Source organism: Paramormyrops kingsleyae, chromosome 4, assembly GCF_048594095.1.
Source record: "Paramormyrops kingsleyae isolate MSU_618 chromosome 4, PKINGS_0.4, whole genome shotgun sequence".
NCBI classification, from domain to species: Eukaryota; Metazoa; Chordata; class Actinopteri; order Osteoglossiformes; family Mormyridae; genus Paramormyrops; species Paramormyrops kingsleyae.
In genome coordinates, this window is record NC_132800.1 from 32,737,010 (window position 1) to 32,750,750 (window position 13,741).

Genomic DNA, 13,741 nt, shown 5'->3' on the forward strand with positions numbered 1-13,741 from the left:
CAAATTGCAAAAGAAAAAAAAACAGCAACGTCTTCGTAACGAAATCGTAAGACGATGCTCGAAGAGGCGTAAAAATGAATGGCATGGACCTAGAACTCGTCGATGCACCCTTGATAAGCATTTTATCAGAACTTCAATAAATACCTGTCGGTGATAACTCTGACTAAGGGTGTCTATCATAAATGCTGGCATCAGTTATTAATCTATAAAGATTTGCTCAGATTTCTATGCGAATGCTAAAACGGTATCTGTGACAGCATTAGGACTACGTTTTAAAGGTAATTCACGTTTCCTTTTGATATCGGCAACTAGCTAGCTAGGTCTCGCGTCCATTATCACTGGCAGTTATGTCACTGGGAGGGGCCAACATAAAGGGAGCACACTGAATGAACGCAGGCTTACCTGATTTACTGAGACCTCACCTGTTTGGCCACTGGGGGGGTTTATAGGGATGGCAAATGGCTGTGCTGCCTTCCTCTGAAAACTGCGGGGGCTGGGAAGGTCTCCCAGGCAACAGGTACAGGAAGTCAGGCTAGTGTCTCTCAGTATTTGCGGAGAATCGCCTTACTCTGCTTCGAAAGGTACATTGGGGGCTTTACATTTTATTTATTTAAGATATGTTTATCCTAAGTGACATGTTTTTAAGAAAGCAGGGCCGACAACTGGAGCGTTAAGGATTTTGTTGCAGGACTCGACGGCGAATAAGCGCTGCTGATCAGGGGATTTGAGCCAGCAACCTTCCACTCACAGACAGAGCATCCTTACCCACTGAGATACACAGCGCCCCCTAGCACCATCTGCGTCTGCATTAGCACGGTCCCCAGGGCGAAAATGTAGCGCTGGATGATAACAAAGGCCTTGAGACGGCCTATCCTCTGTCAGGTCTTTGTCCTGCGGGCTCCCGGCTACCCCTGGGTTTAGTTAAATCTGCGCATCAGTCTTTGCCCCTCGCCTTCCTGTTCCTCCCACAAGTTGAAATTTACAGCCTCATAAAGCAGAAATATGTGTAAGTGCGTCTGGACGGATTAAACCCTGGGGGCTGGGGTTATGATATATTGGGGGGGGTGGTCTTTAAGTGTCACGGTGGGCAGAGAGATCGCTGCCCATTCGCCGCTGCCCAGATGTCGCACTGGGCTCCCACTGGCCCGATCCTGGAATATCCGCTGCAGAAGCGAGACCTTTCAGGAATAACGTGAGCAATGATGTCTTTAAACATCATCATCATTTAAATTTCAGGACATATGTCCCTCGAGAAAACATTGTCGTCTAATAACAACAATCCATACCCATCTGACTACAAATGCACGGTTACGTCTTGAGCTATGACATCAGTCGGTGAGATAATACGAAAATGAAAATGATCAGAATTTGCTGCTTTCCTGTGAATGTCATATAGCCACTTGTCGTCACGGGGGATCACGGAGGTCACTTCCCACGTTTGATAAACTCCGCCGACACCTATCGAGCGGCTGGGCTTTTCCGTGTGACACGGCGTTCCGCCAGGCACCACGATAACAGGGTAGCTCTTGGTGTCTGTGTGACTCGAAGAAGTGGATGATTAAACTTGGGCCAGCAGGTGTAAAAGCAACCTTTGCCATCCTCATGGTCGATGCCCCCCCCCTCCCCCCGGTTCCTGGGCCACACCAGCGGGAAGGTGTGGCTGCTGGCGTCAAAGAGTCTCCGACAGACTGGGACTGACATCCTCACCCACCAACCTGCCCCAAACATCCACGCATTTATGCTGGGCATGTTCAGTGATTAAACCAGTGCTCATCACACTTGGGGGTCACTGGGAATTTTTTGGTAATGAGTGGTGCGTGTTACGACACACGTGACAAACATCTGCCAGCATATACACACACATTCATTTATTTAGTACAGGCTTTTGTCTAAAGTGAGGGCAATTTGGGGTCAGGGACTAGTTAGGATTAAGGGCCTTGCAGTAGTATGATTACTCTGCCAGGTGCGGGATTCGAACACACAACCTTCTGGACATGGGCCCCAGCTCCATAACTGGCAGAACCACACATCTCCTGATACAGGAAGACAGGGCAAGCCCTGTGTAGGTGACTCCTGACAGAACAGCAAATGAAACATGGCACGCTAAAGCCTTTTCCCATCTCCCCAGGAGTCTTTCGAGTTCAGCCTCCGTATTACGTGCTTTACAGCTGCGTCACAGGGAATCGTCTGCTTGAGGCTGTTCAGCCCAAATACCTTCCACTGCAATGGATTACCATTATGTCTGTCATTATGTTTCATTTTCCTTTGAATTTACAGCCAGATATTCCATTTAATCAATAACGTCTCTGTGACCCTGATCGGGATAGGCTGCTAGATGATGACGTGTGGATAAAGTTTAACCATCAATCTATGCGTAAATAAGTATGAGAATTTGAACGAACTTGAAAACAATTACGCCAGGCGAAAAGTACTTTAATAACGGGTGCCTCGATTTTAATGCGTAGAATCTTCCCAAAAGAATTTTCCCATTTCTAATGGCTGCCATCGGTAGCAGAAACATGATGTGAAGTGTCTGGTCTCATAATACAGACGCCTGCGAACGAGATACGTTCTGAACGGCCGTTCGTAACTTGAAATGTTCGTAAGTCGTTATTCAACATCATTTTAAGGGTTTACGCAAGTACAAAGAACATGGATGCTGGGAGTACGCACGCTACGCTGCTGCGCGGCGGGAGTAGCGGCCAGAAGACGTACGAGGCGGAATTGGTGCGCAGGAAAAAAAATTGATGTTGCGGACAGGAAACGGGAGCCCAAGGAACACAATTTGGACTTACAGTCCCCTTCGTTCGTATGTTTGAAAGTTCGTAAGTAGAGGAGTGTCTGTACAAACCCATGTCTTTCAAGCAAGGACCTGGGCTTTGGGAGAAACCATATATATTCTATTTAGCTTTGTTGTGGCATTAAATTAGAAAAAAAGGGATTAATTCAGACTTGTTTAGGACTTGTACCTTAGGACTTGGGACTTGATGTTAGACTATCTTGACTTGAGACTTGAAAGTCAATGACTTGTTCCCTCCTCTGCTACATACCCATCGACACCCCCCCCCAGGCCTGCACTCCCCTGTCCATCGAGAAGCTAATGGTGTAGTCGACTCTCTCTGACTAAATGCCTTTGCCAGGTCTTTTTTCCTACGCCTCTGATTGTTCATCATTTCCTTATGGAAGGCAAATTTAGATGACTCACTGAAACCTTTACAACCCAGAAAACATGTGAAAATGCTAAATTGATGCATATTGTTCTATTGTTGACTCTTAAAAATGAATCATTTAGGTAACACTAAAAGCAGTCATCATAATACATTGTGCCGTACCAAGTACCAGCCTTAATGTAGCTCGGCGCTGTGTAACGCCTATGTGAGGTCTGTGCCGTACCGAGTACCGGCCTTAATGTAGCTCGGCGCTGTGTAACGCCGATGTGAGGTCTGTGCCGTACCGAGTACCGGCCTTAATGTAGCTCGGCGCTGTGTAACGCCGATGTGAGGTCTGTGCCGTACCGAGTACCGGCCTTAATGTAGCTCGGCGCTGTGTAACGCCGATGTGAGGTCTGTGCCGTACCGAGTACCGGCCTTAATGTAGCTCGGCGCTGTGTAACGCCGATGTGAGGTCTGTGCTGTAATGTTTTTTTTTCCATCTCCGTGCTGTAATGTTTAAGGAGTGCAAACACCTCTGATAACCACGTTTGGTTCTCTCACGCCCCCCCATGTTCCTGTAATGCCCGGCCCATTTCTCTTTCAGCTCTGGAATGCATGTGCAGGAAAAAAAAAGGTGAAATCATGACTGCGACTATGAAAGAATCACTATCGAATGGTTTCCTCGGCGTTCGATTCCCCATCCGTCACCGGGAGCGGCAGGGAGGTCCGCTTGTTCTGCCGCCTGCTTCCTTTCCTTTCGTTTTCGCGTCAGAGGTGGAAGGCGGACGTCTGGCGCCTCGTCTTCGGAACAAGTTCCCACATCGGGCTCATGGGGGGAGGGGGGGGGGGGCGCCCATAGTGTGCCGCCGTCACCATGTTTAGTCTCACAGAAGTTTGAAGAAGGTCAGGCCTCTGGTACATCTTGTGACTTTCTATGCCTGACTCAGCTGTTTGGGAGCCCTAATGGCTGCAGCAGCCTTGGCACCAGTGACGTCACTGATAGGTGTGTGGGGGGGGCGGGTGGGGATGGGGGGGGGAACCTGCAGGGCTTCGCAGATGCTGTAGCCTTTGATACCCAGGGGCGGTCAGCTGTCTTCCAAGGCCTGCATGTTTTTCTTTTTTTTTTTTTTGTGGGGGGGGGGTAGGCAGGTGGAGGGAGCACGATTACAATAGAGGCACACAGAGGAGAGACCCCGCCCGCTGGGGCACGGGGGAGTAACGGCAAACTCACTCTCGTGTCTCCGGCTCCGAGGCACAGCCGAGTCTCAGCGGAACAGCGCAGTGCTTGTTCTGGTAAAAACTACATAAATCATCTGTATTGTTATTTATTATTATGACCCTGCATGTGATAAGCAGTTGGAGGAAGATGGATGGATTTTCCCCGTTTGGGACGTACCTGCAACATCTACGGCCACGGTCCAGGCGGCCATCTCCACATACGCGTGTTCTGCTACCTTTGTCCTGCCGGTCTCCTCCTTGGAGACTAGTAAAGGTCAAATACCACAATTCCATATCATCTTGTAGATATTTGGCAGATTTCATTATTACTAACAAGTCCTCCCCCCCCGTCCTCTGGTTAACAAAGGGCACTTGATTAAACGGGGAAAGTAACGGGATGACCAGCAAGGTCACCTCCCCCCCCCAAGTGCCTCCAGAGGACTCAGCATTTGATTTGCTGCCAGGCTCGAGGCTGGTGGGGGGGGGGGGCACTTCCCCTCTGCTATCATGCCCAAATATTATGTATCTGAGATGACTGAGACCTTACAGCATTAGGACAAGTGCTAGTATTCCATCCGTTTCCCATGACGACTTATCAGGGCCTCGGTGAGCCGGGAGTCTCAAGGGCTCAGAGAAGGGGACACTTTGGATGGGACACCTGTCTGTCACAGGGCTAAAACACACACAGACACAAGAACAGGCTACAGGCAAAGCAGGGACGCCTCTTCGCCCGAGGTCTATAGACCCACGTGATCACCGGAAGAAACACACAGAGAGAGCAGGAGCCTTGAATCGAACCCACAACCCTGTAGGGCCACAGAGGAAATCATAACTGAATCATCACAGCTGCAGGTCATCGGGCATCTGCAGAGATAGAAAGTACAAATCCAAGCCAAGACTCTGTTCAGCCAACCTGTTGAGTACTCCGTGACTCTGACTCTGACTGTTCTCAACAGGTTGGTTGAAATGAAATCTTTTTGGTCTGATTTGTACTTTCGGAACCTGAATTTACCACCTCTGGGTATCAGTTATGGACACTCAGAACGTCCTGTGACCATAGAACTGGGGGGGCAGAAGTCGTTCCTTTCGGGAATCTGGCTCCTTTTGTTTTCCTCATAGGGTAGTCGAGTCACACTCATTCTCCCACAGAGCGTCAGGGCCGATGTGCAGTACCAGGTCGTACCATGGTAGGCTCCTTTGTGTTTGCCCGGCTGCTGTTTACCCATGGCGGGAGTGTGACATTGGTGCTTTGCTTCTACTATATAAAAAAAAAAAACGTGACTTAAGGACGAAAAGAAAACAGCTTGTACCCTCCAGTTCCCCTTGACGGATTGTTTTCCGATCGAGTTGCCGACGACGGCAACCCGCCTGGGTCACCTTAGGACCGCCTGCTTGGCCCCAGAATCTGAGTCACATCAGACTGGTTTGTAGCACATATTTTGCCAAAGTGGAACGTTGGCAGGTGGATTAAACAGCCCAGGTAGCAGATGAATGAGGCACAGTTGTAACAGTCTTGACACAAGAGGAGTTTTCCATTGAGCTGTTTTCTCCACAAGCCATAATACCAGGAGCACTGTACACCCCAAACCGAACTACATCACTGTTTCATAACCATCACACAATCGGGTTTAACTTCCGAGCTTGTCAGCTAATGTGACTAGATGTTCTAGAGGTGGAATGAAACAGACATGTTCTGCTTCTCATACAAACAGGCAGGAATGGCTCATAGTTTTAATGTGAAACGGAGTTCAACCAATTCATTCCCGATTTTTGCAATACATTCAAGATGTACTTTTTTTTTTTTTTTATTCGTCCCATATCTGATCTCAGATCAGTCAGGCCCTCCGGATCTCCTCCTGCCTTCCACCACGGCTCAAACACACCTGATCGTCGACACACGTCCCCCCCAAATCCCTTCTTATCTGCCCCATTTCTCGCTCCGACGCTTGCGGAGCATTCCCCTCCTCCCCCCACCCCACCTTGCCGATATATACGAATAACCCCAGAGAGAAGCTCACTGAAGCTCTGCCCCATGTGATCCCACCCTTGGAGTGGCCATTTGCGGTTCCGGTGTCCAGTGACGTCATCCATCACTATGTGTCCATCACAAGTGCCTTGGAGTTAAACTGTTAAAATATAATAATGATGGCAATTCAGTTCTGCTGTCCAGCCTTGTGATCAAACCTTTGCATTGCAGTCCAAACATCACTGGGTTATACTGACTATTGATTATATCAATGTCTATAGTCCTTCTGCCTACTTCACAGGTGCTGCAGTGCACATCATCACAGGTTGGGGGGGGGGGTGCACAGCATATCACACAGAGGGGCCGGCAGTGCATAATATTACACAGACGGGCCTGCAGTGCATATCATCACACAGAGGAGGCTGCACTGCATAATATCACAAGGGGGGTGCGCTGCAAAATATCGCACAGAGGAATCTGCAGTGCATACTATCACACAGAGGGGCCTGCAGTGCATACCATCACACAGAGGAGTCTGCACTGTGTAATATCACAGAGGGCTGCACTGCAGTGCATATCATCACATAGAGGTAGCTGCAGTGCATAATATCACACAGAGGAGGCTGCACTGCATATTATCACATAGGGAGTTTCTATCCACAGCGCGTAGAAAGACTTGTGGTCCAGGTGACCTCAGCTGCTTTGCTTGGAGGGATGGCTAACAGACCAGCCCTCAGCATCAGTGACCACAGTGACACCAGGCGACGCAGAACAAGCCGTCAGGGGCTGAGGGGGGCCGGGGGTGGGGGTGTGAGATGGGCGTGACTCATGGTGTATGGGCTACCTGGTAAGGCCGGTCCACACACAGGGGGGATGAAAGAGGCAAAATCGTGTGTGTGTGTCTGTGGTATCGCTGGGTCCAGACCGGCACGTTCTCACTAGAGAGAGAGTGGGCACCTGGGCCGGGTCCAGTTCGCAAGAACAATCAGTAATGTGGTTATACCGCCACGTTAATGGTTAACACCTTACCCCCCAGCCACACCCCCAACACCCCGGCAACAGCACCGCACCGCCACACAAAGGAGGGCGGGGCCACGTATTCAAATGAGACGCAGCTGTAATTTGCTTCTTATCAGTCACACCTAGGAGTCTGTTTGCCTGAAAACACTCAGGACAATTAAACACAGAGGTAGGTAATCATTAATTACAGGCCTTTGCTCCAAGATACAAGATTTCTTTCATTTTTCTAATCCTGTATAACTTATTGGTAGTAAATATTTGTGTGAATTTTTAACAATCCATGCAGGACAGTTTCATGCCTCCTTTTAATGGCACAGATTGCCTGTCCCCAGATTCCCTTCATTCGGGCCTCACTGAAATATCTCTTTTTTCCCCCCTTTAAATGACACGATAATAAACGTACTTCGATGAGGCGGCAGCTGCTGTTTAAAAAGCCACCTTCTTTTTCAATATCGTTTGTTGGCTCCTCGGAGATCTTTTAAAAATGAGTTAACGAACAAGACACCATGAAGGATGGAAGTGCGGAGAGCCGGGGGGGGGGGGGGGGGGGGTCTGCAGCCCCTCCAGAGCTGTAAATGAAGCCCTGTGCTGTTAGCGCGTCGGCTCAAGGTCAGGACAGGATTGTGGGCCACGTACACCACCGCCCCCCCCCCACCGCCACACATTTGTGGCCTTGCCTCCCCCGGCGAAAGGGGCGCCATCCTTGACAGACACGTTTGCCAGATCCCAAAACCCCCATAGTCGCGCCCCCCCCCCCCCCTTTACTTTTTATTACTGATTACAGAGAGCCAGGAGGATTGGAGCGTAGGTGAGCTTAACCCTGAGATGATGCACCCCCCCCCCACCAGCAAATGTTGTCATTCCTACATATATATTGCTTTTCGTCTTAAGAGAATTGTTATTCACGTTTAGTTCGCTCAAAATGTGCTTTTCTGTTTATTTTTTTCCACGCGCTATTTGCCATGTGACCTGGGCGTAATCGCAGCGCAGCGGGACACGGTGTCGAGGACACACCTGGCAGATGGGGGTGTGTACACAGCGGCGGGCCCCGCCCCCACCCTGACACGCATAGGCGGCCTAGGTCCGCCGCCGGACAGACGAATGGCTTTTTTATAGGATATTATTTGGGGATTAGTGCCCATGCGGCCCTGTGTGGAAACACCCAGCCGGGCCCTGTGGCGGACGGCTGCTTCTCCCAGCGTCTGCCACATGCTAACGTGTTAGCGACAGTATCCGCGAGGCCCGATGCTACCATCCACAGCAGTGTTTCTCAAACTGGTGGGTCAGGGGGGGGGGAATCGCCGCCCCCACTGTGGGTTGAGACCGAATAGCCAAGGGTCCAGAAGCTAAGTCTGCTGAGAGGCTAAAGTGACGTGGTCTAATCAGGCCCTGAAAGTCACATGATCAAAGGAGAAGCGGCCAGCCGGCTTGGCTGGGGGGGGCGTCGGCGTCAGATGCCCCGCGTCTCCCCGCTAGCCGACGCCCCCCAGCCATCTCTGCCGCGCCGGGCTTATGTAAACGTCACCTGGGGTAGCAAGGGACCGACCCCCTGCGGGGCAGCTGTCTCTGGCCGTCCCTGGACCAATCCCCCCCCCCCCATCCCTTCATCACGTCATTGTCTCTCACACACCCCCCCCCCCCACAAGGACCTGCTTTACATTATGGCTCAATCTTCACCTCTCACGTGGGGAGGGGGGGGCAGACTCGTAGTCAAGACCAGATGATGGGTTCTAATGCAGCGGGAGCTGAACTTATCACCACTCGAGTTTCTTCAGGCCTTGTGCCTGGGATTGGATGTTCTGACAGTCCCTCCCTAGCGAAGGCTCCGACACTGCAGTCTGGGTTATTCCTCACCGCTCTTGACAGAGAATCTCCTGCATGGACAGACGAATCGGCCCACAGCACTGACAGCATTGCAAAGGTTTCTACACATTCTCAAGTGAACCACCAGTAGCGACAAAACGGAAAAATTACTTCTGGAAATCACCAGAGAGAGACATGCCCATAGTACTGACCGGTAAGGTAAACACATTAGCTCAAAATAACTTGCATTGTCATACAGCGCAACTTCAAGGATTTGAGTATTTAAGTAAACAGAACGATACTGAGGCCACCATTCACACGTCCTGCTTGCTTTTCATTTATGTTGCAGACACATCTATCCAAAGCCAGGTACAACTGAGAAACAGGCCCAGCAAACAGGGGCTAAGGGATATACCCGGGGGGTCCCACATTTTACAACAGCCGCGGGATTTGAACCAGTGACCTTCCGGCACAGTCTCTGAACCTGCTGAGCCACACGCTGCCCCCGTCCGCATAGCGCTCGCATCGGCCGCTGTACAGGACACGTGGCGCCCAGAGATCGTGAGGTCAGGCTTTTCTAGCGCAGTGCAGAGGGGGGCGCGCCAGGGGCTGCTGGGATGCCAGGTGGGCCGTTCCCAAGGGATGGAAAGAACGAGGCTCCCGGATCCCACAATACACAGCAACGGAGAAGGAAAAAAACAAAAAAACAGTTAAACAATTAAGTCCCCTCACACCAGCTTTCAGTCTTAAATGGATTAGAATAATTTTTTATTTTTTCTGAACCACTCTTGACTGTTTATAAAGGATTACATCCTCTATCAAAACATTATTTCATAACATAGCACTGATTACTTTAAGATAACGGCAACTGAAGCCGATGTGAGTTAATCAGAGCAGCAATACAGACAGATAAAGTCTAGCAGAGGCAAATTAAGCAGATCGAAACTTCCGGCCGAAGTCAACAACATGGATGATGTTCTCTACCTAAGAGACGAGGCCCGAGAGGTTTGGGGCACGGCGCGCCCACCTGGCGAGTACGGCCCAGTACGCACCAAACCCCTGACGCATGTCAGCCACTTAGGGAAACTACCGGAATGCCAGCACCCTATCTGGAGGGGGGGGGGGATACAGACCTTACAAAGGAGGTGGAAAAGCGACAGGGGGTTGGGCGCTGGGGATAAAATCAATACTCCAGAGTCCAGAGCTGCCAGGGCCGTTTCTGTAGGCCTCAGCGGCCCAGCAGAAAGTTAATGTCTAACCTCTTTATCTGCTCTCAACGGCCCTGAGTCTGCACCCCGAATCAACAGAGCAAGCAAATACGGCAGGGGTCCACAGGCGTGCAACAGCGCCGCGGCGCAGGGATACCGGCGGCTCGCTGCGGGCCGCGACCCCAGAGCATGCTGGGACAAGGCCGCTCAAACCCATGACCCACCGGAAACGCATTTTACGTTTACGAGCCAGGTTTCGGCACCTACTCCACAAAACACACCCATGCCCCCGCCCCGGGTTACGGACACACATTTTAAGAGCAAAGAAAGAGTCTCTTCAAAACGACAACATATTAAAAAGTCTGGTTAAATTTTTACGTAGTCAAATAAGTCAAACAAGCGTATCGAGGAGGAAGCAAATGACAGTTCAGTTCTGTCTTCTGTTTTTTCTCTGTTGATATAATATTATGAACATGTATAAATACAAAAAACAGACAATATCACCCCCCCCCCAGCATTTAGAATGGACAAAATTATTAGCGCAGTACTCGTTACTGATATCTCTGGACAGATTACGGGATAAGGATGGGACAGTGGAAGATGCGGGTGCATAACATGACAAGATTTTTTTTGGGGGGGGGGGGGGGGGGTGAGAATAATTGAGAAGTTCACTGCCTAAGCAAAAGGCTGAGTTTTGGAGAAGTTCACTGGATTATTAAATAGGCAATTATGATAACCAACAGTTTTAAAGGTAATACGCTGATAAGATTTTGCCAATCATACTACAGCTATTTATATGTCAACTTCCCCAAGTGAGTGGGGAGGGGGTTCACTTTTTTTCTGGCCACTCTTGAGTGAGACCTCTTTCAGGCTCACAGGCTGCAATAAGTGTTTTTTTTTTTTTTTTGGGGGGGGGGGGGGGGGAGAGGGGTCTGGCAATTACCTCACTTAGCAAGTAGCATTTTATCAAAACTCATAAACCTTGAATAACTATATATTGATAAAGGCAGTTTAAAGTGTCATCTGTACGATAACATTTACGCTGTAAACGTCGCCGTAGGCTTGCAGGCCGAGCACGCGGTCGCGGAATCACTGCCGCGCCGATAAGCTACCCGGCTGGCCAATCGGAACCCTGGAGCGAAGGCTGCGATCCTCTCGCCGAAAAGCCGTCGGGTCTGACCGATACGGCGTCGGCTCGCTGCAAACTCGTGGCGTTATGGGAGATTACGCCGGAACATTCCGAGCCACCGAGAAACAAACAACTACTAAATATTAGGGAACGATAAAGTTGTGTGTGCGCCACATTAACGTCACCAACATATACGGCGTCCCCTGTGAGGGACACGATCTCCCAGGTTCCGCCTTGGGGTCGGTGACAGACCCGAGAGCCGAATGGTCAAAAATGTTCACGGTCTTCACAGAAAGTAGACAACATTGAGGCTACATTGTATCGGATTAAGTCATGGAAGTAAATTATGGGTGGTGGATGGGGGGGAACCAGCCAATATAACTGCCCCCAAATAACCATATTGTTATGATGGAAGGGGGGGGGGGGGACTTCATCCAAAGTTACGTCCTTGGATTAGTGAGATGAGCCAAAACTAATTAGCAATAACCAACCACAGATGTCGAGCTCCTCAGGACGGCAGTGCCCTCCGTGAGAACGCGCCAGCACCAAACTCAGCTTTACCATCTTTATTTGCTCTTGGAACCATTAACAACGGTGGAGTCATTTCATAAATACCTTAAACCCTCCCCACAATCCATCAAAATTGTCCGCATTTCAAAGAAAAGTCCCTCCGACGGTCTTGCTCTCCGTCTCGAAACACAAAGAGCATACGGTGATAAGGAGGAGTCGGCCTAAGGCCAACAAGTCTGTTAGGCAAGTGTTTGCTGTACGCAAATTCAATATTCCAAAGAAGCTAGTTACTGACGCGGGGGGGGGGGGGGGGCTTGGATATCAAGGCTCGCCATGTTTGCCCCCCCCCCCCCACTGCCCTCCCCAACGCGAAACTGGCTTCCTTTGCCCCAGCCTCAGTCAAATGTGAGGAGATGGCCGGGACTTTGTCCCGATTGACACCAATAAAGCAATCGGGGGGGCGGGGGGGTCATTGTACTGTCGTGGGGGTTAGTGCAGGGCGGGGCCAGACATGGCGGCTTTACAGCTTTAGGGTCTAGGCGGGGTGGCTGTTTGGGGCCAAACTCCACGCTCAGCTCTCCTTCTCCATGCCCAGGTGAGGAGACCTTTGGCCTGCTTGCAGTAAAGTAGGTACACACACGCATGCAGGGACACACATGTACAGATACACACGCCGAGAGAGAGAGAGAGAGAGACCTGAGGCCTCATTGACACTTTACAGACAAGAGGCTCCATGATCCCTGAGAATGGACCCTGCGGTGATCACAGTGACCGTTTCTCTGGGATGGATGGACCAGATCCAGTGTTAGATTCACCCAGCAGTGATTCATTCTCCCGCTCTTTGTAGCAGGAATTAGCCGCTCTCACCAAAATAAAAACTACATCAGAGCACCGAAATATCTAATTATCTGACTTAAGCTAAACAGCCTGCGGCCCTTAATGGAATAACAAACTCCTCTCATACGTCGTCATTTCCATCAATTTCATTTTCCTTGCATTGCTTCTGCTACGGAAACCGTACATTTCAGGTCATGTGCTATGAACGGCCAATCCCTGCATGATATGGATTCGGAGTGGCTCATTATTGGACGTGTCCCTGCCTTCTCCAATGGGGACACCGCATGCTTCCTCTTGGTGGCGCTGGTGCTCATGCCCTTACATCTTACCTTGCTGGAACTCAACTGCCAAAACTGACACTTAAAAAGATTCTTACCAAATATCATAAGGTATAAATGGCTGAACAGTAAAAACGACGACACACAAGGTTGCGCTACGTTCTTCCCCTTTATAGAGCTTTTCTTCATCATGTTTAAAGACGTCAGAGTAGCAGGAAGGACAAAAACGAAAAAAAAAAAAAAAAGATTCTTTGAAGTACAATAAAGGTCCAAAAGTTGAAGCTAAGGAGAGCAGGTTGAGGTTTGGGTCAAAGTCAGCGTCCCTCTGCTCCGCAGCGATCTCACAGCGGGAGCCCCAGATCTCCGCCGACACCGAAAGCAGCCGTAACGACCCGCAGGACCCCGAAAACAAACAGGCAGGGCCTGCCGGCTGAGAAGGGGGGAGGGAGAGATAGTGTCGTCTCCAGGACCCCGAGTGAGGGGAGGCTGTCACCCAGAGTGATGGACGGCAGGGCTGTAGGGCCGCGGCGGCGGATCGGGGAGCTGGGCTGCAGAGAGATAACCTTCACGAACCGGGGACCCTAAAAGTATTTTTTTTAAGGATTTGCTTGGCTCCTTCC